The following is a 17,802-nucleotide window of genomic DNA, read 5'->3' on the forward strand; positions in this document are numbered from 1 at the left end:
GGCGAAGAAACGAACAATTAATAATATATTTATAACATTGGTAAGATTTGTTTCAATTTTAACAAATATAAGTTTTGTAAAATTGAAAAATGAAACATTATTAAGAAAGTTCAAGAAGAAGTTAACACGTTTAATGAAAATGAAAGAAATTGAAATTTTACGTTTAAGAATTAATGTTAAAATTTGAAAATAATAATCTAAGCAAAATTTAATTTAAAAATTCGAATGTCCCATTTTTAGTTGGAATAAAATTTTTATTTCTGCGTCTGCAACTAATATATTACTTAAACTCTGTTTCATTGTTATATAAAAGTATATTTCAAACTCTTTTCAATTTAGCAAACTCAATTACCAAAAAGAGCACAATTAAATGTAATTTTATTTTAGGTGGTTTCCTCGTTAAGAATATTTATAAATGCAAACTTATTAATACTGAACGCAGTTTCTACTTAGTAAAAATTTTATATTAAAACATTCTAGATATTCAAACAAACTTTTCCGTTTGTTAATGAGTTGTATTGAAGTTCGACCACGCTGGAGCCAGAAAATCGTTCTAAAACGATTTCAATTTTTCTGCTTCTGAAGATAACTGCTCTCGACTATCGATTTCTGTTCGACTAATATCGAATGCCCGAATGGAACTACTCGATTTCCTGCTCGAAGTGGTGTCGAATATTACACTCGAATCGATGAATGTTTGATATTTCGACGAAGAGAATTATAGAAGTGTCACAAATGACATAGCAATGACATATCGTAGATCCATTATGCTTTACTAAAACGAAAATAAAGAACCCTCATCAAGTATTATCGAACGACTGTTTCAATTAGAAAGATTGATAACGTATCAAAGTGACGAACCAGAATTTACTGATTATAATGGGGAATAATATTTTCATTTGAAAAATGATTTACGATACGAAATAGTTATTCCTATAATTGTTAATTCAAATGAACACTAGGATAATGTTTCCGTCGCCTATGGAAATAGGCTTTCGTGACACTTAATATTACCAAATGCTTGAACAGAAATAAGAAGCTCAATGATATTAATTAAGAATTACTATGTATGTATTATGGATAATGAATATGTAGACTATTATGGATAGTATTTTATAAATCAATTTCGTTGACTAAATTCTCCTCAAAATGGAAATTCAGTTCAATTACTTTGATATTCAAATTTGGGACTAAGCCACTAATTAATAACTACAGACTTATTTCCATTCTAAATGTCATTCGATAAACGGTGATTCAACTATTTAGGTTCCATTAATCACATGTATGTAACTGTTAACTCTTATTGCAACCTAATTGATTTGTTTAATATCTCTATTTTCATATCTTAGTGAACTTAAGTCCATAGTGGCAGTTTCATATATTTAGCTTATTTCATATTTAATACATCCAAACTTAAACTTTATCTGCCAGGTATAGTCTTATATTAATCCTTAGATGTCTATTACGATAAACAGCAAGTTAGAGTCTTCAAATTCTTACTCACGGTATATTTAATAGCACGCTTATACTAGAGGGTGGAATATAATCATATTAGGTAAATGGCGTGTAGTTAGGTCGATGCTTTGCCTGCGTGTCATGAAAAATAATGTTTCAGTTGGTTTCATGCTTCTGGTTGATGGTATATTTGATATACCAATTCTTTCATCGTCGAACTAGCTCATTTAATCAGCCTGGTCGATAGAACGATTTAATTATTATAATAATTAAACATTAATTAATTAACAAAGATTGTTAGGTGGTTTCATAGCTCTAAACAACAGTGTAGTTGATATGCCAATTGTTTATGACTATGTAGATTTAAATCCTACCTATCAGGTGTCTTTATAATTCTCACGAATAATGTGCTCGATGTACTATTATATTTGTTTTGATATTCCTTTAAATTTAACTATCAGTATACATATACAATTCCTACCTACCACGAAAAAACAATGCCATTCTTTTTGCCGATACAATATTAAATTTACCAATTGTTTCGGTGCGTTACAATATCCAAACGATCAGTAACCAAACTGAATTGTTGTTTGTTGGATAATATTCAACTGTTGCTCAATACGACCCTGGTGTGATACGAAACAATTTATATCTGAACATCTCACTTATATCTATGTACATCTGAGAAACTTAACAATGCTATAGTACCTTTTTTCTTTTTTTTAGTCTGTATGAGAGAATCAGGTGCTGCTATATGTATAAATATATATTTTACCTTATCCCTCCTCTCTCTCTCTCTCTCCCCCCTCTCTCTCTCTCTGTTTCTTTCCTTTAATTCAAATTCATTTGCAATCTGACGGGACAAATTTTGCAGAGAACCGATGCAAAAGTATCGTTAGCAGCGAACGAGATCACCGTGCAGCCGTACGGTCTTTTCACCATTGACAATCAGTTTTGTGTTCTACTCCACGTCGGCTACAACATAGTGTTCCAGAAAACGGAGACGCGAGAATGTTCTGGACATATTCGTATCGTCATCGGACGATCCTTCAGAAATCTGAGCCGCTTTCTACACACGTTTTCTACGCAATTCGGTGCCAAACTACTCTTTCGAACGATCCTGTTCGAAGACAGACGTCCAAAGTTTGGAGAAGTTGTACGAACTCGTTTAATCGATGCTGATCAGTGTTGTTGTTTTTTGGAGAAGAGAGAAGGGGTCAGGCAAACAGACAAACTGTCCAGGACAATGCTGACTGTTTCATCTCTCTTCAGTGAATCTGGCAAGGCGAAATTAGTGACAAGGATGATCTGACTACGAAGCAAGGATGAAGGGAGGATGAAAGAGTGGTGTACGTTTGAAACTCAACCTTTTAATTAGTCCAGTAGCTCGATATTAGAGAGAATTACGATTAACAAGGATCTAACAGAAAGATGATAAGCTGAGAAATCGATGTTAACATCGTATGAAGCGGTGTTTATCTCGTGATCTGGTATAAACTTGTTCAAACACGTTCAAACACTGTGGTTTCCTCGCTGAAAGAGAAAGTAACTGTTTGTGAAAGTATGGTTCCGTAAACTCGGTTGTTTCCAAGTATAATCGTTGTGTAGTTGGTGTATGTTCAAGAGATTTCGATGGCGTGAGGACACTTTGTGGAATACCGATCGTGCTTGTGACACCAGATATTTGTTTAGAAGTTGGAGAAGTCTCAGTCGTGATAGTGTGCTTTTATATGTAGCAGACTTTGAATAATCTGGTAGATTCTGTGTATATGTCAGTATCCTCGTTCTTGTACGGGAGGAAGAATATAGTGATTTTTCAACGATTTCTAACTACTTTTTCAGAAGAGTATACTGTGTTCTCGCGTAGAAATTGACCTGTGAAAAGCTGTTCGAGGAACACTTTTACGATCAACTTAAGGGCAGTTGTCAGATGCTCGAATGGAAATTTATTTCTCGAAACCTGATGTTTCTTTACGAAGTTCGATGTGAATGGACTCAAAACTCTCTGTATAAGTCCTGAATGGCACTTGTAAGAGGAATTCTGAGGTGGTCAAACAGATTTAAAGGACCTGGATCTTTCTCCAGCTTCGGAGTATTTCGGAAATACTTACCAAGTGGGTTTATCTTTTGATGTTCACCAGAAATACTTCGTCTTCTTTGACGATAAAAAGAAAAAAATAATAATAAAAAAAAAAAGAAAAATCGTTTCTGTTTGTAAAAGAGGAAGAAATCGTGAGCTCCGAAAAGTATGAAAACTAACTTTCCTAAATTTATCGACCTTTTTTGTCAAGTTTGATAACAACGTTAAGCCTTGTTCAGCCTAAGTGAATAATAATGTCATTGAAGAAGCTTCAATCAGTAGCCAGATTATGAGAGAAATCGATTCACACTTCGATTTCGTGAAAATATTTTTATCGTTTTGAATAGTATCATTACAATTTTGTACAAACACAGAAAAAAGGCCTACGACGTCATCAGATACTTCATTTTGAAACTTCCCTTTCAGTACTTTCCAATTTCAAGCTGTCAACTTAAACGTTCGATACGAATTTGGAAATTTTAAGAAATTATGTGTCAATCGATAAAAACCAACTTAGTAACTAGACGAAAGAATTGGAATTCTTAAAGATATACAAAGCTGTAAATAAAGCTTAAAAATTCCTCCTGCATATTTTAAACAGCCACTGAAACTCGAATATAGCCTCACAGATGAAGGAAATGCCTGTTACATTTCACCAACTTTAATCTGTCGCTGTAAAAAAGCAGATGAATGTAGATAAATAGGAATTTTGCAGTATATGAAATCACCTGAAAGACTTCTCAAATGTGTCAACTACACGCACATAGCAATTTGTATACATACGAGAAAAGGAAAAGCAAAGAAGACTGTTCTGTACAAATGGATGTTTATTATTTAGAGTGGAGGAAAACTCAATTACCCGGAGTACTAAATTATTATAAGAAGTATTGAAAAAGTTGCCGTCTTGACAATCTAGAAAGACACCAGTTAGAGTCTAGGAGCCTAAAAGCCTAACCTTGCAGATCTTAAATAAATCCTCGCGCTTCAAGAGGTAGTCTACAAAAATCTTCTGAACCCAGAACGATAAAAACAAGCTCGAGATTGAACTAAGACTTGTGAAAATTGATTCCCGAGTAAACAATTTCCACCCGGACAAACGATTCTTATCCCAAAGGAAGCCAGAATGAGGATTCTCGAATCATCGAGAATTCTAGAACAGTCCTCCCTAAAAAGAGTGTCTAGGATCATCTGGACAAGGTCTAGAAGAAGATAAAGCCTTAAACAGACCTGTGAAATTAATTCTAAAGTGAACAGATTTTACCGAGGAGAAGATCCTCGTCTGATAAGAATCCAGGAATCATTTGTAATCCTTGATCCCAGGAATCCCCAACCAGGCGACGAAGAGGGTAACGTAGACTAGGTCTGATTTCAACCTAGACGACGTGAGAACAATGTAGTCCATGACAAACGTGTGTAAAGCGTCTGAGAATAATTTGTGATAGTCGAGAGAGATTTGAGGAGAACTCTGTGCAGCCGACCCTGGATGTTTTGACGTTAAGTGGCGCTAGGGTGCCGAGGTGGGGGGCGCGTGGTCTTGCTGCCTGCCGTGCGCCGGTGGCGGCGGGGGTGGGGGTGGTGCAGCTGTCTCGGGGGCCACCCCCGAGGCCAAGAGGGGCTCCACCGGCCACAAGTATCAGCAACAACAGCAACCGAATCAACACCAGCAGCAACAACAGCTGTTACAATTGAAACAACAGGAGAAGGAGCAGCAGCACCAACAGCACCAGCATCATCATCAGCAGCAGCAGCTGAAGAAGACTTCTGTAGTTCAAGACAGTGAACTGGCGCCTCTGAGCAACCTTGACGAGGACCTTGACGATCTGGACGACGAGAAGGGAATAGACACCATTCGAACAGAAGAGGAGGATTTCTCGAAAGAGGGAGGCACTCAGCATCGTTTGAGCCCTAGGCTGCACGATATCGAGGAAGAGGATGATGAGGACGGCCGCAACACCAGGGAGAGGTAGGTGAAGTTTCTTTTGCACCTTTTCGGAAATGACCGATGTTGGTTTCTTTGATCCTTCGAGTATTCTTCCGATCGATTTCGAAATTATTCAGAGAGTTGTACTCATTTAGTAGCTTTAACGAATTCGAAAGTCGGCGATTGTAGTTAATGTTAATGAAATTAATGTTCATTATTACTGGGAAGTGTAAAGTATACACATGGAATGTATCATGAAGAACGTTCCATGGGACTTGAACTATAGAAAATTGAATCGGTGTTGTACATAACTGCAGTTATTTTAATCGTTGCTTTAATCGAAAATATTAATGAGGCTTCCTGGTTCAGTAGGGTAAATTTATATACGTTGTCCGCAGATTTTGAATTAAACTAAACTGCTAATTACCAATGAGACGAGTAATAGTTACAGTTGTAATTACAATTTCAAGAAGGAGACGATTATTCCTGACGGATTGTAAATGAAAGTTTCTTGCATTGTGGATCGATAATAGAATTATTATAAATTGTCCGTTTTGCTCGTGAAATTTCCATCGGACGTAAGAAAAGAATTGCAGTCCTCAGTAAAAGTTCGAAACATCTGTTGCTGCGATAACTGCGTTTAGGTGGACGAACTTTCCCTTTTGGGTCATACGTGCCTGGAAGCTACTTTCAAGTTCTCTTATTTCCCCTGACCTGCTACGAATGAATAAAAGTTATGCCTCGGGTTGTTCGTTTTCACGCGTACTGACAAACATCCAGTCTATCCGATTCGTTCAGTTAAGATGAAAGCTAAGACGACTTTTATATAAAATAAAATTCAAGTACGATGAGATGAAACGTCCCATTCACGTCCATATATAATATTTTAGAACACTATTATACTTGTGACTCCTTTGCATCGTGTATACTAGGCATCAGTGGACGAAATTCCTCTAAGAACACTGTTATTTTTAATAAATTCACGAAAGTGAAATGAAATTTGTATCGGTACAGTCTTTTAATTTCGTTTGAAAAAAAACAACTATGCAATTTAGTAACTGGTACTACCGCTTCAGAGTTTTGAACCGAATGAAGGAAGAATGTTTTTAAACGGGAAGATCTCATGGAGTAAAAGTTCTCTCGAACGTTAGTTTATTTGCAAGTGATACGTCGACAAGTCTGAACGGAATTTGTTATCCACTGAAGGACACTGAGAGGTTACTTGCCACTATACTGTTAGACTACCCCCAACACTGTTTCTCGTCTCTTCGCATAAACCTATCGTCACACGCTTCAAGTTTCTCCAAGATGCAATCTCGTATGGAGTGGAAGTGGCAATCGTGTCTAGTATAATGAAGGTACTCGAGGCAGGACTCAGATGTACAGGGTGTCCCAATCATCACCGGTCGATTTACTTTATGAATAAAACTCAAACGGTTCAAGAAATCTCGATATTTGTTTTTTCCTTTAAAAGTACAAACTTGGGAGTTAATGATGGAATATCTTCTAAATGGCTGCCTCGGATTTTTTTACAGACCACGTCTTCGTCGATCTTCTGTTCCTCATCATCCAACCTCCTAGAAAGGGGAGATGTAATATTTTTACATCATAAATTTTTACATTATGAAAATACAGAGAAACTGGCAAAGTGTCTAAGAAAACTTGCTAATATTGGCCAAATAAGTATTACTTTTTTCCTTGTCGTTAAGCAATTTTCTTCCAGGTTTAAGGCGAGGAATTTCTTCAAGAATTCCTAGAGGTGCGTGTATAACATTGAATTTCATACTCGATGAATTATTTACACTGTTGAGGGTTTGGAACGTATCTGCCGAGTTTATCCTTCCACGGGGATAGTATAGGATTTCTGAATCTGATGGACTTTATATCGATGGAGGGAACGAGAAACTATTCCTTTTAGTTGTTTGGTGACTCCCTCTTTTTACGATATTGTACTGTTATTATTTATCATTCAAATTTCGATTTCACTTATTCGTAATAGAATATTATAAAATTAAACCTTCAGACATGTCTCCTTCATAAGTTTGGTTATACATGCAGTTATTCGTAATAACAGGATTAGAAGAAACATAAAAAAATATGAACAAAAATCAGAGACAAAGACCAGTGTAATGGGAAATTAAGATGGAAACAAAAGAGGAACGAAGATGAAAATAAAGGGCGTCGAAGACCACAAAATTAAAAGAAAAGCTCGAGATGCGAATAGAACATGGTTGTTAGTGAATTCGGTTTTGTGGTGGTCCAAGCTGTTCTCTGGATATTGTAAATTCACACATGTGTACCTTCGGTGCACCAATTGAATGTCAAATATTCAAAATGTATATTCGCGAAGAATAGAATAGATGAAAGAAATAAAGAAAAAAGCGAATATATCTGCACAAAGGGTTCTCTCTTAACAAGGTTCTCGTTGAATGAAACCCTCGACAAAGGAGATGCTTCTACCTAGGGTGATCCCAAAACTTGTGACTATGCATTTTTTATCCGAGTTTAATGGGCGGTAATGGTATTACTCCTGCAAGTTTAATTTAAATGAATAATAGAAAGAGGAAGATAATTCATGAAGTGAGTTATGTTGTTACCGATATTAATGTTGCCATATACTGAACACCATTTGCTACACATTGGTCTTGGAAACGGATAAGTTTGATGAAAGGTATCACAAAGACTTGAGTCAGTCGATTGTAAACCTATCTCAACATCGTGTGGACCTAATATGAATAAATGTAGGTCCTCTGCTTACTAATTTATGATAAATCTAATTTATCGTTCCAAGATAGATTCAATCAAGCTTTGCATTGTACGTGTCTTTCAATCCAATGTAAACACATCCCAGTTGAAGCACGGAGAATGCTAGGCTAATAAAGACCCACGCAACGTAATGCAGATTTAGATTTTCCAATTCAAATTTTTCAATCTAAATCTATATTAACTTCACGCAGATCTATTTCAAACTCTTAATATAATACCACCGGTGTATAAACAATTCTTTTAATGTGAACAGGCTTTAGTAAATAGTCAGCTCAAGCAGCAAGGACCTTCTTCTTTGTTAGGTGTCTTGATTGATTGCGAAGTTGGTTACTTTCTACTTAAATGGAAAAAATTATTGGACTGCAGTAGTATTCTTCTGTTAGGAATTGTATACATTTTACTCAGATCAGTATAGACGCATTCCAGTCTAATCGAATCGAAAGCCAACCTAACGTAAATCCATCACAGCCTAATGTCGACTCCCCACAACCTAATGCAGATACATTACAGAGTAATGTGAACCCAGTACAGTCTAATTTGGATCGAACTTAGCTTCCTATGTGGATCTAGCCTAGTTTAATCCCCCTTAAATGATGAATCAAATCGCAATTAAGTAGTGACAATTCCTTTTCATTCTGTGCTTCGTCCTTTGCATCATTCTCTCTGCTTGTGGTCTACACATGTATGCACGTGTGTTATTCCAAGTGGCAATAGCCTGTTCGATATTGCTTGCTTAATCCTGATTATGGCGTTTCTCCTGTAGACCACAATGCCCTGGTAGTAATGATGATCTGGTATCGGGTTTGCGTTAATGGTTATCTGCATCGAATATCCAATGAAACATATTGGATTATTGTAACATCTTGGACATACGAACTCTCATGGCATTTGATGAACGAAATTTAAAACGTTCCATTAGAAGATAAGAGACTCTATTAGAAGATATATCGTTTCATTTATAGAAACGAAGTTGACCTTCGTATCCTTTTTACAACTCGTTAACAAAAGAATTATTGACATCAGATTATGCAAATAATCCTTCGTATCCTTTTTACAACTCGTTAACAAAAGAATTATTGACATCAGATTATGCAAATCTTTAATATAAAGCCAGACTCGCCTGAAGGATTTTTTTCTATCGTGAGAAGTAAACGAGTTCTTCGGATGACCAATTTTAAATTCCTCACCCTGTATACCTTGCCACAGACACGAGTGCACGGGGATTGATCGATGCATGCCTATACAACAACCGGTTACGAAGCGTGAATTTACGGGAACAGGATCGATTGAATAGCCTTTTGGTAGTGGGTGCAGGAACGTCTAATCTTAGAAAAGGGATTTCTACAGGAAACACATAGAGAGAAGTTAGCAGAGAGACATCGGGCTGTTCTAGAAAATTTAGAAGAGTATAAACAAGTAAAGTAATCTAAAAGTGAACACAGTTGGACTTTCTATGTTACGTTTGTAATGTAGACCAATATGATATTAATACAGTGACTGAAAACAGGTTTTGATATTTGCTATTTCGAAATGTACGCACTGTGTATACACTGTACTTGTTTATGCGAAGCGAAATTCTGAAATTCCTTTTCTCCAAATATTGTGTGGCGAATTGAAACTATTTTTAAATGCTAAAGAGGAGGAATAGTGTGTGATTATTTTTATACGAAATTTCGTAGACAAGTGCTAAAAGGTTAGCTAGGAGAGAGGCGTTAAAATATAGAAAAGTTGTGTCATCTCGCGTACTCTGTAAATATGCAAATTTTAAAGTTAAGCAGCCTACGAGACAGGGTTTGAAAGATAGATAAGGTGGGAGAAGCCTCAAGGGGCATCTTTTTTTTGCGTATTAAAGGTCTGGTGTTGTATAAATTACAGTCACGTTTATTTCGCTCGGAGGTCTGCCTAACTGGTGATTGTTTTATCGATAAATTGAGGGTGTCGTAAACAAGCGAGTTCGAGCTGATGGCCCTCGAGGCGATGCTTTTAAAGGATTTTTCTTCCTTCTGGCGAAAGCAGTAAAGAATTTTACGAATTTTCTTCCGAGAACAGAAATTCCAACCTTTAATAAGGCATCAGGAACCGCTAATCTACCGTTATGTTTCCAAAAAAATCTGAACCGTACTTAAAAGGCAAACTAAAGCTTCTGAATTTCATCTAAATTCACAATACTTAATACATCTGAGACTGAAATGCTAACCAATTGAAACTTAATTACAGCTTCGTACAGCTTAGAGTGGGCCTAGCTTTAGATATAGATCAACCTAATGTAGACAAGATTTAGTCTAATAGAGACATAGACAAATCTCCATATACACATGATCTAGTCCATATAGACATAGGCGAGTCTAATGTAAACATGCTCTAGTCTAATATATGTAGACATAAATCGACCCAACAGGTCTATTCTATCAATATATAAACAAAATTTAGTCTGACATAGATCTATCGTAATTTCTAAGGAAGGTTCGTCAACTCAAAAATTCTAAAGAATTTGAAACTTCATAGAAATGTAGTTCAAGTGACCCTAAAGGCAAACTGAGGTTAAAGCTAGCAAATCTTCATTCTACTGATGCTCTAAATAAAACTATTTAGTGTATTACCAGTGTTTCAAAGATTGTAAATACATATAAGCTCCTAACTTCTGTGAACAAAAACAGGTAATTGTAAATCTTTAATTTATTATCAAAATGTTCGAGGTCCTAGGTGTAAACTATGCGTTCTTAATTTTGCTATTCTTTCATCTGTTAATCTCTTCTCGATTATAATTTTGGTTCAAGCACGGCTATGTAATAGTATTTCGGATTCTGAACTTGGCTTACAGAACTATGATATATTTCGTTTCGATAGAAACAGTAATATATGGGTGGCGATGTGTTAATTTTGATGCATAAGTCACTCCTCAGTCATCATACTCGCATAACAGCCGATTGTGGCGAACAGATTTTTGTGGAGGAACGTTGAGGACTGAAAACTTTCGTTATTGGGTCTGTTTACATACCAGTAGTGACCCATGTTTATACTTGACCCATTATCAAATGATAGAAGAGGTGTTATCGCGTTTCTCTGCGAACATTGACCTCATTCTAATGGGTGACTATAATCTACCAAATATAATACATCGTGGCACAGTAACTCAGATGGTAATCTTTATTTCTAGATTCCTCCTTATTCTGTTCTCAGATAAATTTATATTGTTCGTAATTATTTCAATTATTTACACTTATTTCAATATAACACGATACAAAATAGCCACACAATATACTCGATCTTGTCTTTTCTCTTTTAACAACTTAAATGTGGTTTCTTCTCTCGATTGTTATCATCCACTCTTCTCTTAACTATTTACCATACTATAATTTCTGTGATTTTAGGTCTAAGTGTAAAAAACTATCGCACGATTGCTAGATTAAATGTACTAATAACATTATGTTAAACATTCCACTTCATATTAATTCTTTTGGATTACAATGTTTATTGTGAGTTATTATAAAAAATAAATTGAAATATTTGGAATTATTGAATGTGAATATTTTCAGTTTCAATAATGAATATTTATATTTTATAAAATATTAATAAACAAAGAATTGCACTATTTTTTGCAAATGTTTTTATACAATTTTTCTATTCTCGTATTGAAATGCTTGTAAAGTAATTTTGAGAGACAATATCAATTTCAGTAATCTCTCGTGATAAATTTTTAACAGTATTTTTGTTCCCGATATAGATGTTGAAAATATTGTACTCGTTAAGGAAAAGGAATATTACTGAACACGATGCAATTTTAAAAATTACAGCCTCAATTTACTTTGACGTTAACATCTTTAAAATGTTGCGGTTTTCTGTAAAAAGCCAGAGGAAAGGTTCTAAAAGTGTCAGTGCGAGGGCCACATTGAATTGAATCAACTTTGCCCTTTCGAATTTTGCAACTTTCAAATTCTATTTTCCGTGCTGCTGAAAACTCTCAAGTAACAGAAAAAGATAATTTCAGAGAGTACTTGGAATTAAATAAAAGCTTGGGTTTTACTTCACACTTTTGCTCGTTGTCCATTTTCCCAATATCTATTTGTCTCTGAATTCTTCTTGTAATAAAATATTCGCTCTAACACTTTTACGTTTATCATTTTTTGTTATTATTCTGTATTTTTACGGACGAATAATTTAAAATGGTATAATAAACATAAAAAAAACTTGTCAAAATTTATAACAAAATAAAAACTTAAGTTATCAGAACTTTAAGTACTTATTTCCCACGATTTTGTATTTCTTGTAAAAATATCTAAAAAAATGTACAGAAAATATTCTGTCGAAGATTATTGTAATACATTAATACAACGTGAGAAATAATATAATGCAATGAATTACTGTATTATATTTTAAAGTGATATTTGCATGCACTGAATACTTTTCCAGTCATTGAGCTGAAACTTATTATATAATTATATAGTATATATATATAATACTTGTCTTAGTAAATAGAACGTTATTTAATCGATTTGCATTCCATTAAACTTATTCTTTCTATTAAACTTAGTTTTCTTTATTTATTTCCAAAATCTTTCAATCGTTTTTCATATAAGCTTTATTCATAGTTTCTAAAATTTTTTTAAATCTGTATTAAATAATTATCCTTTCGCTTGACAGCTTCCGTGGCAACAAAATTAATATTTTTTACACTTTGCAAAAAAGTTTTTGACTCGTGTCTTGTCGGTTTATTATCTCTCGGAGAATAAATAGTGAATATCTACAGAAATCGAGTCAACGACTGATGTAAAAAGTTATTGGTTCACACAAACAATTAATATTGGTATAAAATATATTCACATTGTTATATTGGCGTTTTAAAGAAAATTGAGTGCTAGCTAAAAATTAATTTTGCTACTTTTAAATATATAAAAATGATATTGAAGAGATAACATCCTTTATGACACAAGAAGTGGTATTTTGTTAAATAATTTTCAAAGTAGCTTTTTATTTTTAGATATATCATAATACAAACCTAAACCTAAATTGGTTTAACGTACTCCTATTTTAGTATAATTTACCCATCAATACGTCCTTTGTCGTCAATTTATTTAAACGCATATGATATTATAAACTGCCAATTTTTCACTAATTTTGACAATAGTGTCGGTATGGCATAATCTAACTCAAATGTAAACTAAAGCCTTTTGACTTTCATATACAGTCTCAATATTTGCTAATATCTTTTGAAACAAAACCAAAAGCTGACTTAACTTAATGTGGATTTACCATAGTTTAATGTACACTTAATCTAGCCTCATAATGAAGAGTCTAATGAAGGACTGCTTTAAGTGGACCTAGGTTTATGTACATATAAAACCCTAATATGGACTTAACATAGCGCAATATAGACATAAACTTGTATAGTGTTGACCTAGTCTAGCTTCCATTTAAATCGATCTATTTTAGCTTACACTAAACATAACTTAATATAACAAAGACCAATTTTAGCTTATATTAGACACAGCATAAACTGATGTAGACACATTTTAGTAATCTACCTAACCTAAAGCTAACATAGGTTCAATTTAATCTATTTCAGATCTAATTCCTCTTAAATAGTTATTCCAAAAATTAATTTCCTTGTGCGTTTGTAAAAGAATTAATCCTATCATCAACACAGATATTCTTCAAAGGATACAAAAGACAGAAATGCTTCGCAAGTCTTCTGATAATAAAGCCGAATTGCATTTTACGTGGAGTAGATAATTTTCGTGGAAATTCACGTTCAAAGTTTAATAAATCCTCCAAAACAACGGACATTGATTAAACGATTGTTGATATTCCATTCGTTATTGTCCCATAATTGGAGGTTCTCATCTATATGACATCATATCCGCAAAAGATAACAAGCTTGTCGACAATGGGTACTCACATTTTACCCTGTACCGATCCTGGTAATTAAACACAAGCATGTCGTTTTATTGCAACCAAAATGTTGCGTTTCGTTTACCAGCAATAAAAGGGTGTTCCAGGGGCAAAGCGTTGAACAATGTCTCGCCACGCGTGGATTGTTCCAGCCACGTTGTGTAAGCAAAATCTCCGAGTGAATGGATGAAAGCTCACGATTGTCGAATATTGTCTGCTAACAGAAACCTCCCCTTTAGAAACAACAAATCCACCAGGCAGAATTTATTTGGTCCGACTGTATTGTAAATTTTGCAACACTTGTTTATGCTCATTGATTGACGAAATTCATGAAAAGGAACGAAAAATTATAGACGCGTGAAATACCGAATAAGAAATCTTGCTATACCATAGATTTAATGTTTTGCGTGTTTGGTCTTTGTTCTCTTTCTGTTGACACATTTTGTGTGCATTAGTGTCAATTCAAATCGATTTTAAATAAGGTTTACTTATAAGTATTATTCGAATAGAAGTTGATTTTACAACTGATATTTGTATTGAATGTGTAAGAAGTTTAATTGCCTTAACTGACAGTCAGATTCTTTCGCATACGCGTCAGTTTCTGTTATAATGGGATTTTGGCTGTTATATTGAACGAGGCCCATATATCTTGGCCTCTCAAGGTCATTGACGAGGAAATCGAAATACACTGTTGAGCCAATCTAACCTTCTATCCGTCAACTGTTTGCACAAACCTACTACTACAGGACCAGACTTCATCACTTTCGAAATTGCGTTCTTGGAAATATTATTTCAAATAACATGTTACGTTATTTCATTTATTTCGTTATCGAAATACAATTTCTTTACCTTCTTTCATGAAATAACTTTGAAGCTAATCATTTTGTATTTGAAGTACTGAAATAACGAAGTACACTTAGAAATATTCAATTTATTTCGAAAATATAATATTTCAAAATTGTTTAATAAATGAAATCGTAAATATCAATATTTGAAGAAAAAAGAATTAGTATAACAAATAAAAATATTTTATTCATATTTTACATATCCATCGCTCATGATACATAAAATAATTATATTTCAAATGTAATATGCTAATTTCGTCGTCTGCTCCAATTGAAAGATTGTTCAGTTTTGCTGGATTATTTCTTTGTTCATGAAGTACTTTAAGTGAAGAAAACTTTGAACGATGCATTTTGTTACGTGCTAATAGCTGTACTTGGAAGGAAGTAAATAAATTAACTTTAAACATGTTATTTCTTGAGTTGCCTCTTATCACAATTTATTTTCAAATTAAGAATGCTTTTAATTAGAAATTGCGTAATTATAAAACAGCGGTAAAGTATTTTATTATGTGTTTTAGATTGTCAAAATAAAATATTTGATCTTACGGATTGCAAAAATAAAAATATTTTATTCGATTTAGGTATTCAGGCCGAAAATTGATTAGTTCGGAAATTATGATTTTTTTCAAGAATCCTCATATATTCCCATCGTCGTCTTGCTTTACATCGTGAAACAACCTGTTGATGGTTCAGTTGCAGATTCGTGTCAGAAACACCACCAGGGAGGATCAATCGTCGTGATAAGGAAATGCTGCAGCGAGGTCTGCATTCACGAACTATCAATGTCTTTGCGATAATAATTTGGGGATAATCTCATTATTACTCAAGATGACACTGTTTATTACACTAGAACGAAATTTCGTCGTCATTCGAGGAATAAACGATATCTATTTTGCAACGAAAAATAAAATTCTGTTACGTGGTTAGAATTTCATTTATGACTATTAGCTTAAATGTTAAGTGTAATCTTGTACCTTTTCTCTTAATAATTTTTGAACATAGGATTTGTTCCATTTTTTAATACATTATGTAGTAATTTTGTCCAATTTTATTAAGTCGACTAAGTTGTAACAATTTAAATTATCAAGAGCAACGAAAAGGAATCTGTTAGAGATCTAAACAGAATAATTAGTTAGATTAGTCAGCCATCGAGTCAGGTTGGCTATTTCCTTTCTCATGAGATTTCAGTAGTGAGATTCATTCGCGTGTTCTAGGATTGAGTTTGATCCTACTTTATTAGGCTGGACAAGTTGTGGGCACTAGCATTAGAAATGAGATATCTATCTATATATATATCTGGCTTGAATAATTGAATCACTTGGAGCGATTATGCAATGAGCTGAAGGTCCAGTAGATTCAAAATTTATTTCAATATTAAAGTTGCATCTTCAATGTCCATAATCTATTAAGTTTCCAAGTATTTCGATTATGAGAAAAATCTTCTCTGTTATCCAAATTTTGATATTTATTAGGACGATGCACTAGAACATGCAATTTAGGACATTCTGTTACTACGATAGCAACTCATCGCTGTTTAGGTTTGGTTTCACTTTTACTCCTTTGACATTTAGCAACGTCATCAGCTTCAACCAGATAGAACCCATGTCGGGTGCAACTCCACGATAATGGCGTCAACTCAGCTCCCGATAACACTGTTTCTGACATTGTTGAACCTACCTATGTACGTGCGAGACGCGTCATTATGTTCCTTCGTTAACGGAAACGACCAGCTTCACCATTGAAGGAAGATGCCTCCAAGCATGAACTGTTTAGAAATTAACGACCCGAATTACCGAAACAAGACTAAACGCGTTGAAACGGAATTTTGAATCTGGCGCCAAAACAAAGGATTATCATCGATCGCGTCGTAGTCTAAGTGTCGCACTGTCATCGTCCTCGTTGCCTTTGTCTTTATCGAATCATTTCTTAAATAAAATAAATAAATAACCAAGTTCTCAAATAAGTCTTTTCAAATGAAAGGAATCTTAAATTTTATATATTGTCGAATAATAAAAGTTTCGGTTAGATTTCTGTACGCAATAGCTATATTAGGTAGTAGTATTTGTTTTCTGGTGGTCCAATTGTTCTCGAATAGTATCGATAATAAGTATCTCGAATCCATGGAGATTATTTTTCCCCGTTCCTCATTTCATAGATTTTTCGATAATCGAGGAGCCTGCCATTAATACTGTGGTTAGCTTTAAAAAGCTGTATTTATCCAGCTACGCGGTTCAGTTTTCATTTTTCAGTTTTCACAGACCTGTCAATGCATCACACGTTGATTCTTGGAAACTGAACGTCATTTCCATTTGCTTGTTTAATTAGAGAATTCATGTGCGTATTGTGCGGCATACACGCGCGTGTCTGACATCGTGTTTTTGTTCGTCACTATTGGTAGCTAGAAATTAAGGATTCTACTTTTAACCGGTTGTAAGTATAAGAAAAATAAAAGATTTGTATAAGAATCAAGTGGGTAGTACTGGAATGTTCAGAATATGACTTAAAAAGAAAAGTACATTTGAATCAGCAAATGTAATTGCTAGAAATTTTTCTATATTTAACTTTAGTGAGAAATTTAGTCTTACGTTTGAACTACAGTTTCCAAGTATGACTTGGAGCAAGGTTTCAATTTATGTCTACGAAGTAAAACAAAGTCTCAAACTCTACCTGCAAGGAGGTATTGGATTGGGCTAAAGGTCGTTGGTCTAAAAGTCGCAATCTCCAACTATCAACTGCAACAAGATCTTAATTCTTAACTATGAATCCAAGCAAGTCCTGAACATTTAAGTATAAGTTGAAACAAGGTCTCATTTTTAACTGTGGGCTTATATAACTTCTTACATTTA

General features: G+C 34.3%; 1 protein-coding gene across 3 annotated transcripts in view; it reads left to right on the forward strand.

The window, feature by feature from the left end:
- Positions 1-17,802, forward strand: part of Dnc (phosphodiesterase dunce) — a 621,682-nt gene that overhangs the window by 145,058 nt on the left and 458,822 nt on the right. Inside the window, exon 1 of one of the 3 annotated variants that reach the window (XM_076327458.1) lies at positions 5,112-5,498. The exons of the other annotated variants lie outside the window; for them this stretch is intronic. The gene's annotated coding sequence lies outside the window, so the exon portion shown is untranslated. Of the gene's footprint in view, positions 1-5,111; positions 5,499-17,802 lie in introns of those variants that run through there. 3 annotated transcript variants of the gene reach the window in all.

Source organism: Ptiloglossa arizonensis, chromosome 2, assembly GCF_051014685.1.
Source record: "Ptiloglossa arizonensis isolate GNS036 chromosome 2, iyPtiAriz1_principal, whole genome shotgun sequence".
Lineage (NCBI taxonomy): Eukaryota > Metazoa > Arthropoda > Insecta > Hymenoptera > Colletidae > Ptiloglossa > Ptiloglossa arizonensis.